This window comes from Natrix helvetica (genome assembly GCF_964273705.1).
Source record: "Natrix helvetica genome assembly, chromosome: 3".
In the NCBI taxonomy this organism is placed as follows: domain Eukaryota; kingdom Metazoa; phylum Chordata; class Lepidosauria; order Squamata; family Natricidae; genus Natrix; species Natrix helvetica.
In genome coordinates, this window is record NC_138549.1 from 107196892 (window position 1) to 107220434 (window position 23543).

Sequence of the window (23543 nt, forward strand, 5' to 3'; positions counted from 1 at the left end):
CAGCAGCCTGGGGGCTGACTCGCGATCCCTGGCAAAGGGGGCTTTTTCCAAATCACCAGAGACTTTGCGGGCATCTCTGGGACCACAGGATCTCCCCCTACCTTTCACCGTCTATTCGGGACGGTTTAGGTCCGGATTGGACTGTCCAGACGATCCAAATTCGACGACTCTCCAGAGAAGCCGGAAAAGTCGCCATATCACCGCAATGTGAAGCTCCGCCCCCAATATTTGCAATTATTAATGTAAACTAAAGAATGGCAGAAAGCCACTTGGCTTAATTGTAATAAACTGCTCATGTATCAAGATGGATTTGAGGTTAGGATTGCTCAGCCTATCTGACTTCTTTCTTCTTTTTTTATCCTACCATCCTGAAACAATCTTTATTGGTTTAATGAGTTCTCTGCCCGCTTTTATTCTTTTAGCATTAAGTGTACTGATTCTCCAACATTTCTGCTGTTATTACAAGTTTTTTCATTCCAGCTTCTTTTTTATTCAACTTCATCCAAGCTGCATACTTGATGTATTTCTTTGGGTTCTCCCATAGCTGCATCCAGACCTGCACTATTTCTTCTTTATCAGGTGTGGACTGGTTAGTTACAGTGTCTACATTGGTGGATTGGCAGAAAATAAAGAAGAATATTTGTAGCTCCAGGATGAAATGAAATGACTGCCATTGATGTTCCTGCCTAGCTTGGATAATAAAATATGCATAAAAACAACCAATGTTAAAGAGCACCAAGGACCCTTCATGTTAGAAATGTTTCTGATTTGACAGAAATTTGAGATTCTGACTATATTATGCAATTCATGTTTTATACCTGCTGATATTCTTGCCTATAACTCTCATTTTCTGCTTTATTATTTTTATGTTTCTTTGATGTTTATTGATTTTAGGCGATACTTCTTGATCAAGTATTTTAGTCTTCTTGTTCTTCAGTTTCCCTTCTTTCATCTGTTCTAAATTGCTTGCATCTGATTTTAACAAGCTGATCTTATTTTCCAATCTTATATACCTTTTTGGTGGTGCACTGTTTGGATTTGTTGATTTTGCATCCAAGGTCTTCAGTTATAACTGCAGCTCTGCTGAATATTAATTGGTTCTTTCTTGAAGTGAGCTAATGCTTTCATTTAATATTACAGTATTGGCATCTTTTAATACTTGTGCTAGCTGTTTCTTTGGAACAAGCTTCAATGCAGGCATTTTTTTTCTATGTTTGTGTGCTGTTCTACATGAACTTTTATTCTTTGTTTCATTTTCTCTTGTTTTTAGTTAGAGGGCTTTGTTCTTTCTGAGGCAAACTCATAGGAAAAGATACTTAATTCAGAACTGAAAATGATTCAACAGTTATGTAGATCCTGTGCTGCCAATTCCTCATTTTTTGGCTCTACAGTTGGAGCTAACCCTAATGAAATCTGCTTTGATTTCATTATCTTGGGTAGACCTTGCAGTTCTTCTGGTTCTATATCTGTGAATACTTTATTTTGTATTATAAATCAATGCTGATATGCTAGAATCTGTTGTGTTATTTTTGGTTTTGGATGTTGTTCTTCCCAGAGCTGATACATTCTTTTCAGTTATTCCCTTCTTCTTGTATGTGATTTATACTAGCAGATCATTAGTTTTTTATTGTCAGTCTTCATATATTTTGTGGTAGATAAACAATTTTCTTCAGTAGTCCTGAAGCTGCTGGTCCTGGTTGCTTAGCCAATACTCCTGAGTCCTATAGCTTCTTTGTCATTATATGTCTAGCTAATATGGTTCTTGTTGACCCAGGAAACAAGTAATTCTGTAAATTACATCTCATAATTTTATTTATGGGAGAGATACTCTTCATCTAGGGATGCAATGACTCAGTGGCTAAGATGCTTAGCTTGTCGATCAGAAAGGTTGTCAGTTTGGCAGTTCAAATCCCTAGCACCATATAACGGAGTGAGCTCCCATTACTTGTGCCAGCTTCTCCCAACCTAGTAGTTTGAAAACACATAAAAATGCAAGTAGAAAAATAGGAACCTCCATTGGTGGGAAGGTAACAGCGCTCTGTGTACCTTCAGGGTTTAGTCATGCCAGTCACATGACCATGGAGACATCTTCGGCCAGCCCTGGCTCTTCAGCTTTGAAATGGAGATGAGCACTGGCCCCTAGAGTCTGGAACAACTAACACATATGTGTGAGGAGAACCTTTAGCTTTTATTCTTCATCTAGCTGCTGTGATGAGATCTGTCCATTATGGTTGAATCTCTGGCATAGCCCTCATCCTCTTTGAAGTACATAAGTCCCACAACCACAAAATAACCTGGGGGTTATTTTTTTTATTGTTAGTCATAGTACATATTGCCTCCACTAATTTACAATACACCCATGCATTTATTTCATATATTAGTTGATTTAAAATATTTCTATACCACTTCCTATTTAAAATAAATCAAAAAGTGGTTACAAAGGAAAAATACATGATTGAAAACAATTGGTTAATGCAATGATCACAATACACTACATGAGATGTTTTATAAAATTCAGTACAAAAATTCAAAATGTTTGAACTTCAGCATGTTCAAAGTTAATCATAAAAGTCCTTGGTATTCTTCTTCTTAAATGACCTCCAACAAACAAAAATGAGGAAATGTAGCACAATGCATAAGATGTCAGGACGTAGATGAAAAGAGCCAAGGTTCTTGCCTCCACTTGTTAGGCAATTTGCTAGGCCACATCTGGCCCTTTGGCTGCCCCTGTCCAGGCCACATGAGATCAATTGAAAATTAGAAACCAATGGATTTAATGCATTGCAGTGGGCGTAAGAAGAACCCGAGATGGGCCCAGCTCTGCACAGTTACCATGGGGTCTTTCAGTCTGCTTGCAGTTGTAGGATGGTGAAAAGAGAAAGTGATTTTCTGTGCCTGCACAGTGCTTGCCCCTTGCCTGCAGCAGCCTGAGAAGAAGGCAGTCTTCACATGAAGACTGAAGCTTGGGCATCTACTATCACCTTGGTCAAAGTGCAGCCTTGTGGGCAAGCAGGCAAAGTCCAGCTGAGAACTCCACAATAGCCTCAGTTTCTTATCTGGTCACTTTGGAAAATTAATTACCCACTGCTCGTTTAGATAAATGCAAATGATATGAGCAATTTTTAGTCTAGCATGTCAGAACCAACTGGGAGATGAGCTTGCTCATGTATATACATTTCATGCATATTATGGCTGCCCCATTCTATTTTCAGTGTTGCATGAGAAGCTGTCAAATGTTGCTTTCATTTGTTGCTCACACAGATATTTCATAAGGAATCTCATGCATATTGTTCTGCATTCTGGATCTCTAGAGCAAAAAAGGCAAAGAGGATGCCTATTGTATATATATTGCTCCTTCAGTTGCTGCTGGAATGAGAGTATGATTAGCTTAGAAGTGGTCATGGATTAATATAAACTGCATTACACACCCCTCTTTTCTAATTTCTCAGCATCTGCTCACCACCACTTCCATCAATCAGTCTGCTTTATTGAATAAATAGGTTTTCAAATGCTTTTCAAATGCATCCAAGGGTTTGTAGAAGCATAGTATTGTGGGAAAGGAGAGCAAAGAGAATTCCATCATCAAGGAACCAGATTTTGAAATGCACGCTAACGACATCAAGTAATGCATGAAAAGGGAATGGGAGAAAGCTATTAAAAGGGAATATCAATAAAAGATATTGACTTCATTTGTAGCGTATAGATTACAAACAGGATCACACCAAGACAGGGGTTGGGACAGATAACTGGGAATGACTAATTACTGGGATTTAAACACTAGCCATAAGAGCCTTAATTAGGCTTTGACATCATTAGGGTGCCACTGTAAAGCCCTGCAGTCGAAGGAAAAATTGGGAAAATGAAGGAAGTGCTGAACAAAGCATACTGCAAAAATCTGGACTAAGGTCAACAGTCAGAGCAAGGGCAAAGGAAGACCCATCCCAGACGCCAAATATTAATAAATATGCATAGTCAATGGACAATTATGTTTAGCTATTCATTTTTCTTTGAAAGAGATATTTTAGGCCTGAAACTGGTTGTTTGGCAGTAGAGTCTGGCTTAAAACAAGGAAGGAGCCTCAAATATTCTTCTAAAATCTTGAGTTCTGACTCACACAAAATGAGCTTGATGCTAAGACATATTCTAATAGCTATTGCTATCTGAGCTGATGAACTTAACTGGAAAAAAAAATCCCTTTGTTAATAGAAGTTAAAATTACCAAGTCGCTAAGAGTACTTTAAACTAGTCACTGACTCTGCCTATTTTCCTGGGGATGGCAATGCATGTTAAGGGTGTGCTTCTATTTGAAAAGCAAATGGAAAAATAACACCAATTTAAATATTAAGTTATCTTAAGAAAACCATAGTTTTGGGTTTTATGGAAGAATTTAGTTATGACTTCCATTCTACATGAAGACCAATTCTGTCTGTCTCTCCTTCGCTCCCTCTTTCTCTTTCTCTCTGTATTGTATGTGCGTATACTCAAAAATGGTCAGGTGCCAGATCCATGTTTAATGCATACTATTGACTAGGTTCTAGAAGAATAAATATCTAACACATTGCACCTGGTGAAGCAAAAGGCAGCTGCTACTGTCTGATTTATTTCAGTTCTCTTGACCTACTTTGTGATTCCAACTTTATCTTCCTGAAGATTTATTTTTTCCCTAATATCTTTTTGTAATATATATGGTCATTCATACTATTCTAATAAACTCAGCACTTTTGCATATGGGTTCACATTGATTCTGGTACTAAATATTATAAACAAATATTCAATAAGCCTTCAATGGTGGGTTTAATAGCACATATTATATGTGACAAGACTTACTTTGACATATCACGACCTCAATTCTCATTATGCCACACAGAGCACAGTGCTGAGAACAGCCAGTTCATTTATTGTCATACTGAGAGATTATATTGTCAGTTGATGCCCAGAACTGCTTCCTTTAATGCCAATAGATGTACCTTTTGAATTGCTGCCATTAAACTTTTTTATTCCATATATCACACGATTCAACATTCTCTATAATTTATGGACCCCACTTGTAAACGTCAACAGGACTGGAAGCAAAATGCAACTGAGGTTCAAAATAGACAAAATGCTCAGTGAAAGTATGTTAGTTCATCTCAAAACTATCAGTTGGAAAAGGAAAATATTGCCATCAGATAAAATAAAATTGGGAAGTACTTGGGAAGGCACAGATCTCGAATACACCTCAAATGGTGGAAGTGTTGAACAAATTTGGCATTGTCTCATTTTGGGCTGCAGATAACAGGGTCATATTTTGGAAAATTGTTCCTGATAACAAATTCACCATATATAATTGGTTATTATGTGAGATATAAAATATTTTAATGTAGTCTTCGGGTGTGCTGATTTACCGCATACAGAAAACGTTTCATTTGCATTCTCCGCTATGCATATGTAGAACAACTTTCAGCAAACAGGTTTGGAGTGATTAAAGTCTTAATTAAACCAAATACCTAAAGTCTGAGGTAAAGAAGGAATATTATGGTATGTGCCTAACTAATTAAGCACTCAAAAGTGCTATGTTCTTGTTTGAGTTATTTGCATTTATATGTTCTGTATTCTTTATAGGAAAAAAAAAACCCAGCTGGCCGGGTATTTTGAAGGTACTATACATACTTATTCACTCAGACATGTCATTTACAGTATGCTGATTTGAAGTGAACAACACACCAAGAAATCTTGTCAGACTGCAGGCTTTTGTGTTGGTTGTTTAACTAAGCTATATATATTGTTATCACTTCACACACTACTTCTGCTTTTCACTGTAATGGGTATATCTTGGTGTGTTTTCACCCACCAGAAGAAGCAAATGTCATCACAGTGGGTTTGGAAAAACATCTCAGAACTAGAAATTTAATTCCTATTTCAGTATTAGCATTGGATCTTCAATCTTTCTTCATAGCAACAGACTCCAAGTATGTCATTTACTTGAGACTGTCAGTAGACTAGCTGAAATCATCTCTAATCGGACACTTTCAGTCTTCATGCATTTAGATGACACCACAAAACAGAATGGCACAGTCTATACATTAAACTTTTCCCTTTCCCTAGTCCATATGTTAATAATGTTCAGTAAACTTATAAGACACCATTTCCCCCCACTGTTTCTACTAAAAAGAATATTAATTCTAAGAGCATCTTTTGATATGATAAAATACAGAAAATTGAAATTTTATTTGTCTTTTGATCTAAAAAACAAAGAGTGAAAATCCAATAACTAGCTAGGGCATCTTCAGGAGGCAAAAAAAAAAGTTAAGATGGCAACCAGGTCCAAGTGATTGAAGCACCACTACTGTTTTAATTAATTAATTTTGTAAATGAATATTGATGGCACTGATGAGGTGATTCTGAGATGTTATATGTATTGCCTCTGTTTACAGCAAAACTCAAAAGTCTGATGCATGAAAGTATTTATGAGAACTTATAAAAAAATCAGAAACTGGCTTTAAATAAACTATTTGCATTTTTTTGAATAGCAGAATATTTTGAACAACAGAAAATAATAATATAAATACATTATGTGAAATTGGGATGGAAAATAGAATCATTTTCTTTGGTAGTTATCTTTTTGTGTTTTCTTTAATTGTACACATACAAGACCTAACTTAACCTCAAATCTAAAAGAGTATTGACTATACTTTGAAAAAACTAATAATAAAGTCACTTTCCAATATGACTATCATACATGAAAACCAGTTTATTATTAATTATTCAACTTATATCAGTTTGCTAAGGTGATATCTGTTCTTTTCTAAACATGGGAAAATTTGTCAGTTTTAGTTTGGCACTTTGCTCTTATTATAAAATTAAAGCTATCTCAATCAATATTCAGAAAGTACAGATTATTCTTTTGATGAAATACTGCATGAAATATGTATGGTATTTCTTGATGCACTGAAGGACATAACCATGACCATATCTCATAATCATTCCATGAATACCTAACCCTCATTGTATCGTTAGTCCTATGAGCTAGACAGCAATGGGAACAACACCTAATGAGGCATCTCCACATACAGATAATGATTTGAACATCTACAGTGTTCTGAGGGAATTACTTGATGTAGAAATAAAAGGGATGTTTTTAGAAGTTTGATTCAGTCGAGAACAGTTTTTGGGTTGCTATTTTAGGGAGAGAGAGATTGATGGTTCAGCAGTTAAAGATGCTGAGCTTGTCAGTTAGACAGCCCAGATGTCAACACCGCACAGTGGGTTGAGCTGCCATTCCTGTCTCAGTTCCTGCCCACCAAGCAGTTTGAAAGCATGCAAATGCAAGTAGATAAATAGGTATGACTTCAGTGGGAAGGTAAAAACATCCTATATATGTATAGCTATGCTAGCCACAGAACCACAGAAAATGTCTTCAGACAATCCTGTTTCCCTCAGCCAAAAAAATGGAGATAGGTACCATGTTGTAGAGAAAGACAGGGACAGGGAAACCTTAACCTTTACTTTAGGAAGAGTGAAGCAAAAATACTTTAGTGTTGGATAGATTTGGGGGGGGGGGGAAACTTCTCTAGTTCCTACCTTTCCTCTCCAATTTAATCAGAGGTACTTTTCAAAATCATTTTACAGACATTCAAAATGGTTGTTTTCTTTGACATCAGTAGAAATCATATTATACTGACTAGAAGGATTGCTCAAACTTTCAAAGTCAGCTCTGAAAAGCTGCTTTGGATCATGCAGAAGTCCAAAGGAAGCTGTCAACCCTGAAGCTGACCTGACCAAAGCCATTTTAAACTTTCATTAAAATAGCTGCATCTGCTTCCAAGTACAGTTCTTGCAAGGGCCAAATCCTGGAAGCAGATACCTCTTTTTTTTAATGAGTTGCTGACAGATGCTGCATTTGCATCCTTCCACACTTTTTGGAATAAAATCCGAAGCGTTTCACAGTGCTAGTGAATAGCAATTGAACATACACAGAAAAGCACAAACTTTTGCAGGAATAAGTAGGGCATTGCTTCTACAGATCATTTAATTAAATATGATCTTCCAAAGCAAGAACGGTCAGAGGAAGGAAGTTATTGAAATATAAAATTATAGTGCAATTCCATTTTTTTTAAAAAAAAAACTTGAATTACTAGGAAAATTAAATTATACATGCATATTATTCATACATCTATTTTAAGAAAGTTGTTTTAGGGGGAAAATGTAGATGCATTATTTATTTCAAAGGCTAAGAATATTCTGCATGGCTGCTTTTACTGAGGGATGGAATCTGAAAATACCAATACAATCATATCTGTATCTAATTAGAAAATAGGCTTCATGAATTGAGAGTAACTTGACACCAATGTTCCAGCTTTGCTTGTTGAAAGCCAGTTGAGGAGGTCACAAATGGTGATCACAGGACCCCAGACTGTTGGAACCCTGCCAATTGCCAAACACTTAAATTTTGGTCAGGTGACCATGGGATGCTGCAATCATCATAAATGTGAGAACTGATCATAAGTCATTTTTTTCAGTGCCATCATAACTTTGAAGGGTAATCAAACAAATGGCTGTAAATCAAGTACTGCCTGTATATGCATTAATGCAGGTGAGAACCTAATATTGTCTACAACAGTGGTTCTCAACCTGTGGTCCACGGACACCTGGGAGTGTGTGATGTCATCAGGGGGGCACACAAAGGCTTGAAGAAATGTTATGATTTAAATCTTGAGTTGAGTCTCAAGAGTTAACCTTGGCATAGCCATGGGCCCTGGTCACAAAAGCTATTTAAAGGGAGTCTGTGGTGAAGAAAAGGTTGACAAGCACTGATCTGCAACATTTTGAGATTATGTTACTGAAATTTGACTAGCTGCAAAGCGTTCAAATTTTGTCAGAACTGATTTTTGTTTTGTTGTTTTAAAAGTTAACAGTATTTTAAAGCAACCTCTACTCTTAATGTAACCTCTACCCCACCTCCACTATGTCTTGTGACCCAAAAGTGGCATTTCTTAGACTAGTTCTAGTTGAGAAAGGTTTTTTGCCTTTTAAAAGTCTTGCATTGTTTTTCAACTTCATACTAATGTATTACTTGGAGTGGGGACAGCCACTATAGTGTCACACGACTTCAGGATTGATTTATTTATCTAATTTATTTAGCCACCCAACTCACAGGCAAGTCAATTACATACGTAGTCCCTTTCTAAAAATTGATATTAAATATATGTGCATATATGAAATAAACCTCCTTTCATCTACTAGTCTTCCAGTCAGAAAAGAGAAAAATCAATTTTTCCCCTACTTGTTTTCTTTTTATTACAGACTATGCAGACCTCTGCGAAGACATTCTGGATGCACATGTCATAGGATATTGATTGTCATTTTATAATTGATGTTATAACTGGGCCATATTTCTAGAATTTGGAAGGGCTTTCAACATTTGATGACCTCAACAACACCAGCGTGTTATCACATGGAATTGTAGCAGGTAAGCTACATCGTGATATTGTGATAATTTAGTATTTATTGCCTTGATCTTCATTATATTCTACTTCTTGGGGTGTTGAATTTCAGTGTGAAAGTTGTCATCTGGGACTGCAGTGCATTGCCACTAAAGAATTAACAAGCTACTAACTATCCACTTTGTGAGCATTATTTTACCTTCGGACAGCTATGGTTTTCCCAGTCTCTTATGTTGTCAGGACAAGGTGGAAGAAAAGAAATATATTTGCATTGCTTAATCATACTGATTGTTTGTCTCCCTGTTTTTCTAGTTCATTGAGCACTGTACAATAAAATTGCTCAATTCTAGTCACACAAATGGCAGAAATTAGTATTTGAAATGCCTTAAATCAAATCAAATAATAGATTTATCTCACTGAACATTGTCTAGACTGGCTAATGTTTGTCTATGGTTTTCCAACTGGAAAATAAATATTAGGAGACCTTTGTAGGAAACCTGTATTGTTTGTTGATTGGTCTAGTTGTTAAGGCATCAGCCTAGAAAGTGAGAGACTGGGAGATTCTGCCTTAACTATGAAAACTGATTGGATGACTTTGGGCCAGTCGCTCTCTCTCTCTCAAGCCACCTGGCCTCACAGGTTCACCACCTTGAATTATTTGTAAAAATAATAAAGATGAGATATCAATAGATAAATTATTAAGATTAAAACACAGTTGCTAATAGGCAATTCCTCCAGTTTCTATGTTGTGAATTTACCCTTTAGTTTCTACTTTATAGAAATAAAAATAGAGTTTTCTTAGTACTCATAAACTAATATTTATAAGCATTCTGGTACTTTAAATCAGGTAATTTAATATAAAAGTATGGAAACAGTTGCTGAAATTATTGCCTGTTTTGTAAGTAAAAGTCAAGCTTCAATTTGGACAGTCAGAAAATGAATCTCTCCACTGGCAAAAAGATTTTCACTTAGAGTTGTTTCATTCATGTAAAATTTGTAAATAATCAGAGGACTAATGTGCCTGGATAAATATTCGTGTGTGTGTGTGTGTGTGTGTGTGTGTGTGTGTGTGTCTAGTTTGGTTTTAATTCATAAAACCACACACTGCAAATGGATTTAAAATTCATCTGAGAAAGTGGCATGCTATGTAGAACAACATTCAACTTGTTAGTGATATTTGTTGGTATTCATCTATTATTGTCCAAAGAGTAAAAACTCAGAGGTTCCACTGTAGCATATGAGAATGACTGACAGGCTAGCAATTAGAAAGCAGGATCTTCTGGTCTGATATGCAAGACATTTGTCCAGACCTTTGAATGACCTCTACGTTTTTAAATGTGTGCACCCATAAGGTTATAGTTACACTTGGATTTTACGTTTCTGTTTTTTAGAATAATTTACCACCTTGGAATTGTAGAGTAAGTCATCACTTGATTAGTGGAAACTAATCAAGGAGAGAAGCAACTTAGAACTGAGGAGAAACTTCCTGACAGTTAGAACAATTAATCAGTGGAACAGCTTGCCTCCAGAAGTTGTGAATGCCCCAACACTGGAAGTCTTTAAGAAGATGTTGGATAGCTATTTGTCTGAAACGGTATAGGGTTTCCTGCCTAGGCAGGGGGTTGGACTAGAAGACCTCCAAGGTCCCTTCCAACTCTGCTATTGTATTGTATCAGAGTGTATACAGAAAAGGAGTACATGTGAACTGCCAGTACAGGCAGTCCTCAACTTAGAACGATTTGTTTAGTGACTGTTCAAAGTTACAACTGTACTGAAAAAAGTGACTTATGACTTTTTCACACTTATGACCATTGAAGCATCCTGGTGCTCACATGATCAAAATGTGGACGCTTGGCAACTGCCATGTATTTATGACGGTTGTGGTGTCCCAGAGTTGTGTGATCACCTATGTTTGACCTTCTGACAAAGTCAATGGGGAAAACTGTGTTATTAACTTAGCAACTGCAGTTGTTCACCCAACAACTGTGGCAAGAAAGGTTGTAAAATAGGGCAAAACTCACTTAACAACTGTTAAAAGGGTAATGTGAACACTTTTTGTAACCTGATAAGCAAAGTCAATGGGGAAGCCAGATTCATTTAACAATGGTGTGACTAACTTAACAAGTGCCTAACAACTGTGGCAAGAAAGGTCATAAAATGGGCAAAACTCACTTAACAACTGTTTTGCTTAGCAATGGGTATTTTGGCCTCAATTGTGGTCATAGGTCATGGACTACCTGAATGTTACATTAATTTGGGTATGATTACTAGGTAGAAATATTAAGGATTTTTTCCCCCTTGAAGAGTTAGATATAATGGTTAATGGACAGAAGACTAACGGAAGAAGGAAAGATCAGCTTTGTAAATGTATGAAGAACAAAATTAGATTGGCTTTTCAATAAAAACTGATGCATTTCGAATGCAGTCTAGAGCATTGCTTTCTGCTCATTTGTGGCCAACAAATTGTAGTGCAAAATTATAAAGCAAATTATAATTTGTCTCTCCACTTGGTATTAATAACAGTGTTCCTAAAAATGCACTCAAACAGTTAGAAGGTTTTGCCTGATTCAAAAGTGCATTGTCAAACCTGAGAACAAAGCTATTGGACCAGGAGGCCACCTTTAGGTCCTCAATCAGACATAGAGCTCCCTGCATTTCTTTCTCTTCCAGCAATGGTGCGATTTAATTTCTTTTACTACCGGTTCTGTGGGCATGGCTTAGTGGGCATGGCATGTCTTGGTGGGCGTGGCAGGGGAAGGATACTGTAAAATCTCCATTCCCTCCCCACTCCAGGGGAAGGTTACTTCAAAATCCCCATTCCCTCCCGATTAGCTGGGATTCCGGAGGCAGAGAATAGATGGGGGTGGGTGCCAGTCAGAGGTGGTATTTACTGGTTCTCCGAACTACTCAAAATTTCCACTACCGGTTCTCCAATACCACCTCTGTCTTTCAGCCTAAACTATATTTTGCAGAATGGAGGGAAACGGAGAAAGGAGTATTATATACTCCTTTTAAACTTTTAGAATAAAAAAATCTTGGCAGAAGGGAAATTAAATGATCAGAAGGAAACTTACTGAATGAGCATTTTAGTCCACCATCCTCATTTTCCTACATTTCCTCCCATCATCTGGTTTGAAGTGGATTCTTTTGCTGACACAAGGAGAAATCTGCCAGACCAGGTTACGATAACAAAAATATTACAGGACAGAGTAAGTCATGGACTTCAACACTGTAACCAATTTCGTTGTATTTATTTTGTACAATGACAATAAAGACTATACTATATCTAGATGCACATTGCAACTTGTATGTCTGCATACTCATGTTCATGAAAGTTTGTCTGGTTTATTTGTCCACTCATGTTCGGAAGTGGGAAAAAATAGAAAACAGACAGGAAGAGACATAATATGACCACTTCTTTGTTTTCAGAATGATATTATGCACTGGATTGTTGTAGAAGCTTTTTTTAATTGTTGTTATGGTTGTTAATTTCTGTCAGCACAACAAAAGAAAACTCTTCTGATTACAAGGCTTGGGCTATTCATCTCTATGCAGGCCAGTGTTGAATGGGGTGAAGGCCCTGACATTGTAAAAGCAGAAATACAACGTTTGGGCCAGACAGAAACTGCTGAGCTGGCATACAAATAGATCTTTGCCTGTTTGTTTATTTTGCAATATTTATAGCCCGCCCCAGTCCAAATGGACTCTGGGCAACAAGGTCACAAACCACAAATAAACAATGCCATTCATTGAAATCAACAGTAAACAACAGAAGCATTTTAAAGGAAACTAATCTAAGGGTGAAATACCCAATGCAAAACGATTTTGCCTAGGTTGTTTTATTTTACTAAAGTAAAACAATAAACACTCAAAGAACTACAGATCAAATAAAACATATTAAAAAGGAGAATAGCTACGGTATATTTGCTTCAAATTTCCTTCATTGCATGGACTGTGAACTAACCAAATGTTCTATTCTGCTTGACATCTGAAAAGCCAATAATTTGGTCCTGTTCTGAAGGAATAGTGAAAATACTACACATAGAAGATATTATTGCTGCTGTTGCCCTCGACGTGATGTCCCGATGCCTGGAGGCTGTGCGGATCTGGATGGGGAGGAACAGACTCAAGCTCAATCCCTCCAAGACTGAGTGGCTGTGGCTCCCGGCATCCCAATTTGTACATCTTGTTCCATCTTTGATGATAGGGGGAGAAATTTTAGCCCCCTCAGAGAAGGCTCGCAATCTGGGAGTCCTCCTGGATACACGGCTTAGTTTAGAAGAACACCTGACGGCCGTGACCAGGGGGGCCTTTTACCAGGTTCGCCTGGTACGCCAGTTGCGCCCCTTCCTGGATCGGGATACTCTGTGCACAGTCACTCATGCCCTCGTCCTTTCTCGCCTGGACTACTGCAATGCTCTCTACATGGGGCTGCCCTTGAAGAGCACCCAGAGGCTTCAGCTGGTCCAGAATGCAGCCGCGCGGGTTGTCATGGGGGTACCTAGGTGCTCCCATGTTACACCCCTTTTAGGTGGCCTGCACTGGTTGCCGGTTGTTTTCTGGGTGCGATTCAAGGTATTAATTATGACCTTTAAAGCGCTCCATGGCTTAGGCCCAGGGTACCTGCGAGACCACCTACTGCCACCAGTAGCCTCCCACCATCCACTGCGATCCCACAGAGTTAGCCTCCTCAGGGTGCCGTCGGCCAAGCAGTGTCGGCTGGTGATCCCCAGGGGGAGAGCCTTCTCTGTGGGAGCGCCTTCCCTCTGGAATGAGCTGCCCCTGGAGCTTCGCATAATCCCTGACCTCCGGTCCTTCCGACACGCCCTAAAAAGTTGGCTTTTCCAGCAAGCCGGCCTGGCCTGTTAATGTTAATGTTAATTTTAATTTATTTTAAATGTACTGTTTCTCTTTTTAAAAAAATCGGTTTGGTCTTTTTGGAATTGGGTTTAATCTTTTTTTAAACTTTTGTGATGTGTGTTTTTAATGTTGTACGCCACCCTGAGTCCTTTGGAGAAGGGCGGCATATAAATCCAAATAAACCTAAACCTAAACCTAAACCTTGTTGTTGTTGTTGTTGTTGATGATGATGATGATGGTACCAACCTAAAACGATCAAATCAGGAAGCTGTATATATCCTTCTGATTTTGTGAAACTTCTGTTACTTGTGACTAGCACAACTTAGCATAACATGTGTCTTAGATCTACTTTCATGAAAATATCTTTCTGTAAATAGCTCAAACTTCAGCCTTGCCAAGATATTTTAGCTAATTTCTCAAGCAATTTAGATGAATTAGCAGGCATTGTGTTCCCTCCTTTTCTTGCTCCAGATTTGTATTGCACCCTACATTTAAATACCTAAATAATGCAGAAGATGTTGTTGTGTGGGGCAGAGTGGAGGGCAAATGAATATTTTCATCTAAAACGCACCCTATGAAGCATCTACTTTGCAACCAAAATTTGAAACAGGAAAAATAAGGGGAAGGGAATATTCTGTAATCAACCATGAGTTTATCTGGATTCCTGCTGCTTGTGCATAAATCACACAGTGACCTGAACAGCAGCTTGATTGTAGTTAATGCATGCCGTTTAATCTTAACACGTTGAGGACATTGTGCAAACCAGGCATGCTATCAAGATGCAGTTTTAATTAATGTTTGCCTTTAAATAATTTATGGGTTGTATATTGCTGGGAGGGAGAATTCCTAAGGTGAAAAAAATAACATAACAAATATAGTAAAGTACAGAGTTCTTGTGGAATTTATTATATTTGGGTGGCTTTTGCAATGTTTTATAAATAGATATGGAATTTAATAACTGGGGGAATTGTGCTTCATCTGTTAGATCACTAATTTTAATAACTTCCATATTCTTCCGAATCAGAAAATGCTATGGATAGGCTATTTCTATGATCACCAGTTGAAAAATAGAGGGAGATAAATTGTAAGACGGTTTCCATTTTGTGTGAGCAAAGGTCTTTATTTTTTTCCCCCTTAGATCTTTTCCTGAACACAACAGTTTTATGCTGTGTTCTTATCATGTCTGTGATCCAGACATGATAAGATTTATCTGGTGGCAATGGAAATACACAATATCTACCTGGCTAGATGACTGAAGCAGTATGCCAAGTTGGCACTCAGTCTCAAGACTAGAAAAGTAATTTTGGGTTTTTGAGGAAAATTTGTATGTGTCGACATCTAGGGCACCAATATTCAATCCATCTATGTCTCCCATGTTACTTTGATGATTCAAGAAGTAGTTTGGATTTCTCTGTTGTTCAGCTTTTAGAGAAGACTGCTATTGCCCATATTGTCAAACTAATGCTTATCCCAGATTTTTCAAACAGTTTGAAAAAGTTCCTGCTGCAATAGAAGGCCATCTGTGAGATTGTTCTTAATGGATTTTTTTTTTGCATGTTTATTTATTTAGTTTGTCAAAACATGTACAGGTAGCAGATATAAGTATAAGCATGGACATGAGCACCTGAAATGAGTACAAATCAATGGGGACAGTAGGACAGGGACGTTGGGCATGTTGATGCACTTATGCATGCCCCCTCACAGACCTCTTAGGAAACGTGTGAGGTCCACAGTGTACAGTTTAAGGTTAAAGCTGTGGGGGTTTGAGGAACTAACAGGTAGAGCGTTCCAGGCATTGACCACTCTATTGCTAAAGTTGTGTTTTCTGCAATTGAGTTTGGAGCAGTATACTTTGAATTTGTATCTATTGTTTGTCCATGTATTAATACGGTTGAAGTTGAAGTAGTCATTGACTTGTAGAATGTTGTAACAATTATTTTGTGTACTATTCTTAGGTCAGAGCATCAGCCGCCTAGTTCAAGGTTATCTAAGCCTAAAATTTCTAGGGCTGTGGCATTGCCAGCTGTAAATACAGTTTTTTTTTCTTCTGACTTCTTAGCCCTTTGTAATGAGGTTAGTGTTGTGCAGGATGGGAACTTAAATAATTTAGCCTAGAATGCTCAAATGCTATCAGGCCCAGAGTTCTCTGCCTAAAGGCATTGCCTAAGAGATTGCTCAGTGAGGCTTCAGATTTTTCCCAGCTTTTACAAGAGTTCACAAACTTTTTCACCAGAGTGTTCTACGAAGAAATTCAGCAAGTGACCCCCATGCAGCTTCGTATCAGAAGAAATCATAGACATAGACACGTTGTGGAGGAAACAACAAATTGGTGGTTGAATAAGTGTTCTGTAGGTCCCCAGTTTCCATTTCTGGCATTGCAAGCTAAAGCTTCAAGTAGCAAATGACCAGCAGATGTTATAGGACAGCGATGGCGAACCTTTTTTGGCTCGCGTGCCATAAGTGGGGGGAGCGCAGGGGGGTCGTGTGTGGGCGTGCCGGACACATAATGCAATGCGTGACCCCCCCAGTGCACATGCGCACACTACAGGCGTGACCCCATTTTTTGCATGCTTTTTTTGCCCTCCCCAGGCTCCAGAGGCTTTATAGGAGCCTGGGGAGGGTGAAAACAGCCTCCCCGCCCCCCCCCCCCCGGAAGCCCTCCGGAGGCTTCATGAACCTTCAGGACGCTTCCCTGAAGCCTCCGAAGCAGTCAAAACGAACCTCTGAGCAAACTGGAAGTCCATTCCCGAACTTCCGGTTTGTCCATAAGGCTGGGTTTTTTTGCACTTTGGGGGCTTCAGGGAAGCTCATGAAGCCTCCCAAAGGCCTCCGGGGGAGGGAAGGCTCTTTACGCCCTCCCCAGGCTCCTATAAAGCCTCTGGGGCCTAGGAAGGGCAAAAAATGGCTTTAAAAAAGGGTGAACTCAGCTGGCCAGCGCTCGCATGCACTGCCATAGGTTCGCCATCACTGTTATAGGACATTTTCTTTCCTACACAGAGTCAATTCTGGTGTAATTAGCACTTTTTGTCACTAAATCCACTGCAAGAATAGTAAGGAACCAAGCAAATATGTTCTAACTAATAATATATTGGATGAAAAACTTCCTTTCATTGCTATGTATTGTGGTCTTCAGTTGACCCAAGCTGCCTGTAGCTTTTCGTGATTCAAGCTAATTTAAGAGTTTTAAGGAACAACTAGGTACAAGTGCATGCATGATGTGTTGAAAAGTATCCTAAAAAGTTGAAAGGAAATTCTCAGAACTTCCAGAAAGCGTTTTCTTAACATTTAAGAATGAGAATAGTGGCAACTTCAAGTGGAGGAGAAATTAAGTCAGTAGCAAGATGGAGCTACACTCTTGAGAGCATTAGGAATGCTTTTCTCTGTTAACTATTCCAATATCTTTCCAAGTCTTGGTATGAATTATGCAATTTGATACATTGTGAACGAATACTCAACGGTTTATTCAAAAAGTTGTCTTTAACATATAACCATTTGTTTAGTGACCATGCAAAGTTACATGTAACTTTACTGTACTAGAAAAAGTGACTGGGTTTTTTTCACACTTACCACCATTGTTGCATCCCAATGGTCACATGATCAAATACAGACACCTGGCAACTCGCATGTGTTTATGACGGTTACACTATTCTGGGCTCAGGTGATCATCTTTGCAACCTTCTGACAAGCAAAGTCAATGAGGAAGCCAGATTTAGTTAATAACTATGTTACTAATTGCAGTTAACAATTGCAGTGATTCACTCAACAACTATGGCAAGAAAGGTCATACAATGGGGCAAAACTTACTTAATTGTTAACTCATTTAGCAACAGAAGTTTTGGTCATAAGTAGTTGTAGTTGTGGTCATATGTTGAGGACTATATTGTGAAAAGGTCCCACAACACATTAAAAAAAGGGAAGGAAGGAAGGAAGAAGGATTTCTTGAAATTTTAAATTTACTTCAGTGTGTTATTTACTCAGAAACAGAGAAAAGAGGAAAGGGGGGCATTTTGTTGTTGTTTCACTTTCCCAAATTCTGAAAATATTTAGAGGGTTGTTGTTTTTTTGCCTGATATGGTAGAATGCATGCTAGACTGTGCTTCAGGGATCAGCTGCAACGGGTTCACCCAGGTTCAGGAGAACCTGTAGCTAATGTTATGGAGAACTCCAAATACCACCCCTGGTCTGATTTGAAGTCTAAACTGCGCCAAAGATTATTTGTCATTGTTGTTGGTTGAGATTTGCTTTCATATTGCACTGTAGAATGGCTCTCCAAAGACACCGAACTGCAAAGCACAGAATGAAATAAAGGATAAATGGGGGATTCCAGAATTTGCTTAAGTTCTGGAGAACATTAGGGACAGAAAAGTTAAAAAGCTCAAAGAGACTATTAAGACTAAATGAAGCTCTCCACTATAGCTACAACCATCACAGCTGGAGAATTGCTAACTGGGACCTCTGTTACAGTTTCACTGTTGCAGGGCTTTACTTAAGATCAAGTTTATATATTTGTAAACAATTTATTTATCTAATGAAGAATTATCCCAGTGTGGTTATGGCCCATTTGAGACATTCACGTGGCTATGTACAAATAATTTGCAGCTCAATGTCAGAAGCATATGGTTCTGAGAAGCATGTTTAAGAACTATTGTTCAACTATGGGATTTTCATTAAAAAGGAATCCAATGGCGAAATTCCATTTTTTTATTATTATTCTTTTTTGCTGCAGAAATTCTCAAACGTAACCTCTGCATTTGCAAGCAGGGCTGCAAAAAATCCTTCCTGGAATTCTAGGTGGCTTATTGGCAGTCTTCACTGGTTTGGATAGACTAATGATCTGATTCAGAATAAGATAGATCCTTCATCCAAGAATGAATCTGGGCTTCTGTTTGAATTAACAGCTGATGAAGCTTAAGCAAGCATGGCACTCATATAATTTGCAATAATTCATATTTGCATATGCTATAGCTTTTCTGTTTAACCCAATGGACACTCTATTATTTTTCTCAACCTGTCTTTGAGAATCATGTCATGTTTTGTTAGTAGCCATTATTTTCCATATTATTTGGCTTTAAATATTTCAGTCTCCGCAGCTCATGGTATGTTCTAAGAGTATTTTCTAAAAATATTCTTTTCTAAAAGAACATTTTCAAAAATTTGCAACATTTGTGCAAATGGAGCTGTTTACATGTTAGTCTGCTTGCCTGCCAATTGTACAGCGGTCTGCAAAGCTGGCAATGTTGGCGACCACTGTTCTAATACACACACACACACACAAACACAAACACACACACACACACACACACACAACCTAGTCTATTAGGCTTTGGGGAACATGGAAATGTACAAGAAGTAATTCAGATGACAACATAGGTCATATGTGTCTACCTCAGTCTTGGAATGGACAACTTGACACAGCCAGGTCGCCACCAGCATGGTCAATTTGCCACAGAGAAAACTTGCCATGGGCAATCCGAAAGAGAACTCAGCGGGTGTGTGAGAGAGCAGGTGGGGAGAGTTGTGGGGCTTCCCATTTTTACACACATACACACTCCACCATCACTGCGCCAAAGTGCTGAGCTCTGGGCAGCCCAGGCTGTTTAGCAGTGGTGGCGGTCTTCAGGCCATCCAGGGGCAGTAGTGGTAGACAGGGTGGATGATGGGGAAGCAGTGGAAGCTGGGCTCATGCCACTTTTACACTCCCGGCCACCGCCATTGGAGCTTGGTATGGTGATGATAACAACAGCGGGGTGTATGAAAATGGGATGCATCTGGCTACTGCTGCCTCCCCATCTCGCATCCCACCCACTGCCACTGAAATGGTGGCAGCGTTGATGGTGTATGAAAATGAAAGCCCCTGGCGACCATCACCATTCTGCATTCTGTTCACATGCTTGCTTGCCCAACTCTCTTCTTCTGCCGGCGGCAAGTTATCCCCACAGTGAATTGGCCATGTTGAGTTGTCCTGCAACAACTTGATTGCAATGAGTTGGCAAAGGTGATTTGACAATGGAGAGTTGGCAGTGCTGACCTGGCCAAGCCAAGTTATCCTAGACCAGGGGTGGGTTCTGGATGGCTTTACTGCTGGTTCGCTTGTGCAAGTGCTGGATGTGCAGTTCAATTAAAATTGTTCTTGCACGCACAGAACTCAAAAACAAGATGGCTGCAGCGACTGCAACTGGGGAACCGGTTCGAGGTGTGGCAGGCCTGGCTCACTTCCGGTTCCAGCGACCCAGGCCTTCATACCGCTACCAAACCGGGCCTAGCCGGTAGGAACCCACCTCTGTCTTAGACCTCTACCAGAGGCCTGAGAGTTTGATCTCAGCTGTTCCTAGCCCTGCTCTCTTTTGGACAGAGCGCTCAGATATTGTTCCTGGCAACTGTTGGAAGCAATCTCTGGGACCACTTTGTCCTTTATTCACCACATCCATTCTAGCTTCTTCTTCAGGACCTGATACATCTCAGGCTTCTTGTATTCCCTCCTGATATAGCTTCTTGTAATAAGAATGATAGTTTTATCAGTAAAATGACATTGGAAAAAAATAACTGGGAACAAATAACTTAATGATATCCACATCGCCTACATGCATGGGTGCAATACGTGTATAGATCTAAAGGCTTTATTTTGTAAACACCGATGTCTTTGTGTAAAACGGAGAAGTTAATAGCAACTTACTTACCATGCTTTTCTAGTTGATATTCCCCTGATGCCAGTTTTTATGCCATTTTGAAAATCCCTCTAGCCTTCAAGAACAGTTTTTTAGCTACATTGATAGGTACATGAAAAGAAGTGGAGGATCCCTGCTGCAAGATTGGAACACATGGTCAAGGTCAGCTGGTGTCCTGTTGCATGTTTTACACTTATATACACACACATACGTAATTGCTAGGTGATAACAGCAATTTATTCAGGGCTGAGTAGATAAACAGCGGCTAAGCAAAGGGAAATAAATCAAAGAAAGACTCTTGGGAGAAAAAAAAAACAAAGCTTGCCTGAATAGTTTTGCTTTCAAGAGAAACACACAGTAGTCAAAATCTAAGACAATCTTCAGAGAGTCAAGCAGGTTTGTCAGCCAATCCAAAGGTCAGGGTGTTTTACATGAGTAGAATACACAGGAATACCACATCAGATCGGGAGATCATACCGTTCTTTCCAACAGAGATACATGGGTCAGGACTGCCTCTTAAATCAGGCTGCAGCCAGCTATCTTTAATTAAGTAGTCTGTTGCCTGGTAAGGAGCCTCATTGAATGTCTTTGTTCTGCTCTTTGCTCTCACCTAGTCCAAAGGCTTAAAAGCTGTACCTCACCATCTGAAAATCCCCCAGCTGTTCTGATGGTGCCTGTGTCTGATCAGCGTTAAGTGACTCCTGGCTTGGACATTCCACTAGTTCAGCTGGAGCAGCTTCTTCAGAGTCAGACATGTGGTCATGGCAGCTTGGCTTAAGATACAGCAGAAGTAAAGCCATCGACAAAAATGTTCAAATAAGCACATAATAGAGTTTAAATGGCAGTAAATGTACTATCACATTACAGCAATGTAAGTATATATTCAAATATGATTTGAATTAACTTTTCCCCCCTAATAGTGCTATGTAAAATTGGTTATTTTGCATTTGATGAGGTAGACCATTGCCCATGAAAGCTTACGCCATAATAAATTCATTATTCCTTAATGTGCTGCAAAACTATAGCCAAGTAATATGATTGTTGCTCTGGAAATTACATAAATGTCAAATTAATCTGAAACGAAAGAGGTGGTGTTTTATTTGCAGGGTATTTTAGCACAAAAGTAGTGAGGGGAAATGCAGAATAATTCTTTTATGATAAATGGGGATATATAGCCCAAATGGCAATATATATATACATATATACATATATACATATATACATATATATACATATATATACATATATATACATATATATACATATATATACATATATATACACATATATACACATATATACACATATATACACATATATACACATATATACACATACATACACATACATACACATACATACACATACATACACATATATACACATATATACACATATATACACATATATACACATATGTACACATATATACACATATATACACATATATACACATATATACACATATATACACATATATTCACATACATATATACACATATATACACATATATTCACATACATATATACACATATATACACATATATACACATATATACACATATATACACATATATACACATATATACACATATATACACATATATACACATATATACACATATATACACATATATACACATATATACACACACACACACATATATATATATATATATATATATATATATATATATATATATATATATATATATATATATATATATATATATATATATATATATTACTCACTCTGAGATAAACTCTGAGCTATTTGACAAAATGGTGGTGTTGTTTTTAGCTCATATGGACAATAGTGGTTGGAATCTAATTCAAAATAATGTTTTTTTGGCTGACTGTACTGCAGAGCAAATCCTCTGATAAGAAATTAATCTTGCTCCTAAGTTGAAAGTTCCTAAAGATCATGTCAGTTGGTCATATTGTTACAGTCCTTGCTCTGTCAATGATAATTAGCGTCTATAGTTGCTGGAGGGCAGAACTGTGTCTCTTGACATCTTTAGGAAACAAATCTTTAAAACTTCCTGTGTTAAAATCTTTATGAAGTGGTCGATATGGATCATATTAACTAAAAGGCTGATATCATGAGCTGTTTTGACCTTAAGATGAGGGCATGCTCTAGTTACTTTATAGTTGAATTTAAAACAAATAACATTGAATAAAAATCAAAGGGCTATTTTTCCACTTTCTTTAAAAATAAGAACCTTTCAGTGATTATCTGATCACTCACTATTTAAGTCTAGCAGAAGTTATTAAATTTAAAAACTATTGGAATGGATGTTTGATTTTTTAAAAAAGAACCAATGTAAACTGGAGAATTTAACGTTTTAAGTCATGTCACTTGGATCTTTAGATTTTTAGTTTTTTAAGTTTTTAATTATTTTATTTTCATACAACCACATGTATTACATAACCAACACTATTTTCTATTATTCAATATTATGTCAATTTGTCTTACCACCAACCCCCTAAAATTATCATTGGCACTTCTTTTTTCCATACACCATTTTTGTACCTTATCCATCACTTTCTTCACCCTCTCTCCTCTTTTCTTCCCTCTGTCATCCTTCTCTTCTC

General features: G+C 38.1%; 1 protein-coding gene across 7 annotated transcripts in view; it reads left to right on the forward strand.

Moving 5' to 3' along the window:
* The window catches only part of DAB1 (DAB adaptor protein 1), a 771291-nt gene that overhangs the window by 225888 nt on the left and 521860 nt on the right, over window positions 1-23543 (forward strand). For all 7 annotated transcript variants that reach the window (XM_081946493.1, XM_081946496.1, XM_081946500.1 and 4 more), the window contains exon 2: window positions 9283-9448. The gene's annotated coding sequence lies outside the window, so the exon portion shown is untranslated. The remainder of the gene's footprint in view (window positions 1-9282; window positions 9449-23543) is intronic.